Raw genomic sequence first — 4271 nt, 5'->3', positions numbered from 1 at the left:
ATCTCTTCACCACAACATACACACGTCTTTCTCTCTCTTCCCTTACTCACACATTATCGGGAGAGAGGGCCTGACCCGGCCCATCCCAGATTAGTCCAGCTCAGCTAAACACAGCAAAGCACAGTTTAACTAGTCACAGGCAGACGTTTACAGTAGGTCACGAAAGACATAAACGCATAGTAAGTCCAGCCAAGATAACACACCAGTAATCAAACCTCAAAAAAGTCCAAACCTAGCCCAGTCGCCACCCCAGGTCCAGTCTAGACGCCACTCAGCCACAGTCTAGTCCCCCTGCCAGTAGTTAGCCCCCCAACCTCAGCCTAAGCACTTAGATTATGACCCCATCTGACACACTTTACTGACCTCTTACTGAACACCTTAGACATTCATCACTTCTTAAACATAAAACCTTTAACAGGAATAGAACCCCAACTGCATTCACACATAAACACTTTTGTAAAACACACCACACACACACACACACACACACACACACACCCACACACACACCACACACACACACACACACACACACACACACACACACACACACACACACACACACACACCACACAACACACACACACACACACACACACACACACACACACACACACACACCACACACACACACACGACACACACACACCAAAACAATGTATTGGGCACACACATGCAGTGATTACACATTCTTCACTAACTCTGCAAAGTTTTATCTGTAGAGAGAATTCTCATTATTAGATCCTTTTTAAAGAGGCACTCTCAGCATCACCAAACTGTCAAATAGGAAAAAGAAGAAAGAGTACCATAATGAAATAAATAATCTTGAGAGAATGTCCCTCCAAAAGAAGTTACCGCCCTTGTTGTTGTAGAAAGCGAGCCTCGAGTTGCGTGGTGCACTCATGTCGGAAGGAGTGCATTTCCAGAGGTAGGGTGGTGTGTGTATGCTGTGTGTGTGCGGCAACCTGAAAGCCCAATCGCCCAAAAGCGGACTGGCACGGCACGAAGACAGCTGTGCCGGTACGATAGTGTGGTGTTGGTGTGTGTGTGTGTGTGGTCGTGTGTGTGTGTGGGTGTCGTTGTGTGGTTATGCAGGTAACAGACTAACATATCCACAGCAGCAGTAGTAGTCTAAACTCTTACCTCAGGAGCAGGACAGTACAGCCAATGCTGGGGAAAGCCTCATATCTGTAGTAGTAGTAGTTTCTCTCTTTCTTTTTCTCTGTCTTCCTCAGCGGAGCGCAGGCAGACACAGTCACGCAGGCGGCAGCGCAGAGCGTAGTGGAGCACACAGCGGAGTGGAGCACACAGCGGAGTGGAGCACACAGCGGAGTGGAGCAGCACTCAGCACACGTTAGAGACAGAGAGAGCACTGGAGCAGTGCAGCCCCCGGGCCCGTCCACACAGACTGCCTTCTGAGGATGAAAAGAGAAGTCTTCATTACCAGCTGCAGACCACGCCTCCTCCCTCCCTCCCTCCTTCCATTACCCTCCTCCCTCCGTCTCCTCCACACTCCCCGCCAGTAGCACACTCCAGGGCCTGTCCCAGCCAAGAGAAGGGGATCAGACTGCCAAAGAAAACCTGCCGTCCCACTCTTCTGCCAGAGCAGTGCAGTGCAGAGAGAAGGCGATTGGGAGGGAGAGAGAAAAGTGCAAGACAGAAATTGCGAGATAGAGAAAGTATGAGAGAGAGAAAGTGTGTGAGAGAGAAAGGTAAAGAGAGGAAAAAAGGCTACCGAAAAGGAGAAAGAGGGTGGAAGATTAGAAACAAGGGGAAAGAGAGTAAGATGGGGTAGAAAGTAAGAATGATTGAGAGGATGAAGGGCAAAAAGGAGGAAGGAGAAGTAAGGAGAGATAGAGAGAGAAGGGAATAGAAGAGGGAAGATGGGTGAGAAGGGTGGATAGAGGAGAGGGAGTAGGAGAAAAAGAGAAACGAGAGAGAAAGGGAGGGAGGAGGAAGACTGCTATGACAATATTGGAGAAAAATAGACAGGGGGAAGAAGAAAAGTAAAGAGGAAGAAAGGAGAAAATGCTTTTAATCAGGGGGCTGTTGGAGGTTCTAATTAGGGTTTGCTGTAGGAAACATCAGATCAAACAGACTGCTTGGCTCTCTCTAGAACCAGAGGAATGACTGTGTGTGTCACCAACTCCTCTCTCACTCTTCTTTCATTCTTTAATTAAAAAAKCCGAAAATGAGGACGACACTTTACATCTCTCAGCCTTCGGCCCGCCGTTCTGCCTTTTTGTCTACTCTCCTTTCCCTTCCCTTCCTCCTCCGCTCCCCTTCTTTTTCTTCTCGTGCCAAAGTGAATGCTCTCCCCATCAGACGGGAAAATGGGCCTTAAAGGACTGGCTGTTTACTGTCTGTAATTATGAGAGGGGATGGGCACACTGACTGCACTCAACACAACCAGGCAGCCAAGCAGGCAAAGCAGTTGGGTAGCCTTGCCCCCAACGCCACCACACTCAACCCAACCAGGCAGCCAAGCAGGCAAGGCAGTTGGGTAGCCCTGCCCCCAATGCCACCACACTCAACCCAACCAGGCAGCCAGACAGGCAAGGCAGTTAGGTAGCCCTGCCCCCAATGCCACCACACTCAACCCAACAGGCAGCAGACAGGCAAGGCAGTTTAGGTAGCGCCTGCCGCCAATGCACACACACTCACCCACCAGGCAGCCAGATAGGCAAGGCGTTACGGTAGCCTGCCCAGAGCCACACACTCAACCACAGGCAGCCAGACAGGCAAGGCAGTTAGGTAGCCTGCCCCAAGCCACACCAACTCAACCAACCAGGCAGCCAGACAGGCAAGGCAGTTAGGATAGCTGCCCCCAATGGCACCACCTCACCCAAACCAGACAGCCAGACAGGCAAGGCAGTTAGGTTAGCCCTGGCCCCATGCCACGACACCATCCACCAGGCAGCCAGACAGGCAAGGCAGTTAGGTAGCCCTGCCCCAATGCAACACACTCAACGCCAACCAGGCAGCCAGACAAGGCAAGCAGTTAGGTAGCCTGCCCGCCAAGCAACACACTCAACCCAACAGGCAGCCAGACAGGAAAGGGCAGTTTAGGTAGCCCTCGCCCCAATGCACCACACTCACACCAACCAGGCAGCCAGACAGGCAAGGCAGTTAGGTAGCCCTGCCCCCAAACGCCGCCACAACTCACCCAACAGGCAGCCAGACAGGCAAGCAGTTAGGTAGCCTGCCCCAATGCCACCCCACAACCCAAAAGGCAGCCAGACAGGCAAGGCAGTTAGGTAGCCCTGCCCCCAATGCAACACACTCAACCCAACAGGAGCAGACAATGGCAAGGCGTTAGGTAGCCCTGCCCCCAATGGCCACCGACACCCAACCAGGCAGCCAGAACAGGCAAGGCGTTAGGTAGCCCTGCCCCCAACGCCACCACACTCACCCACAGGCCAGCCAGACAGGCAAGCAGTTAGTGCCACAACACAGCCTAAGCAGACCAAGCAAACAAGAACATGGCACTAGAAAAGGAGGCGATAGATGAAGGGAGAGAGAGGGTTGGACAAAAAAAAGAAAAGGGAGGGTAGAGAAGGAAGAGAGAGGGTTGAGAAAAGGAGGGTTAGAGAAGGAGGAGAGAGGGTTTGAAGAAAAGAGCGGGTAGAGAAAGGAGAGAGAGGGTTGAGAAAAGGAGCGGGTAGAGAAGGAGAGAGAGGGTTGAGAAAAGGAAGCGGTAGGAGAAGGAGAGAGGGGTAAAAAGGCAAAAGGACAGAAGAGAAATGAAAAGAGCAGTGAAAGAGAATGGGGAAAGAAGAGACCTAAGCAAAGAAAGGAGGAAATAGGAAGGGATGTTGAAGATGGAAGAAAAAGGCAGAAGGATAAGGAAGGCAGAAAAGTGGGGGAGAGGAGACAAAAAGAGAAGAGGGGGAGACAGAAAGAGAAAGAGGGGGAGAGGGAGCAGAGAAAGAGAAAAAGGGGGAGAGGGAGACAGAAAGAGAAAGAGGTGGAGAGGGAGACAGAAAAGAGAAAGAGGTGGAGAGGAGACAGAAAGAGAAAGAGGTGGAGAGGGAGACAAAAAGAAAGAGAGAGGAGAGGGAAGACAGAAGAGAAAGAGGTGGAGAGGGAGACAAAAGAGAAAGAGGGGAGAGAAGGAGACAGAGAAAGAAAGAGGTGGAGAGGGAGACAAAGAAGCAAAAGAGGTGAGAGGGAGACAGAAAAGAGAAAGAGGTGGGAGAGGAGACAGAAAGAGAAAGAGGGGGAGAGGAGACAGAGAAAGAGGGGGAGATGAGAAGAAAGAGAAGAGTTGG

The 4271-nt window shown here is 51.4% G+C and overlaps 1 protein-coding gene across 1 annotated transcript in view; it reads right to left on the bottom strand.

The window, feature by feature from the left end:
- Window positions 1-4271, bottom strand: part of LOC139027612 (zinc finger protein 469-like) — a 188598-nt gene that overhangs the window by 107746 nt on the left and 76581 nt on the right. Inside the window, exon 2 of the mRNA XM_070443249.1 lies at window positions 1144-1415. The gene's annotated coding sequence lies outside the window, so the exon portion shown is untranslated. The remainder of the gene's footprint in view (window positions 1-1143; window positions 1416-4271) is intronic.

The sequence above is a fragment of the Salvelinus sp. IW2-2015 genome, linkage group LG4q.1:29 (assembly GCF_002910315.2).
Source record: "Salvelinus sp. IW2-2015 linkage group LG4q.1:29, ASM291031v2, whole genome shotgun sequence".
In the NCBI taxonomy this organism is placed as follows: Eukaryota; Metazoa; Chordata; class Actinopteri; order Salmoniformes; family Salmonidae; genus Salvelinus; species Salvelinus sp. IW2-2015.
This window is presented reverse-complemented; position numbering and strand designations above follow the sequence as displayed.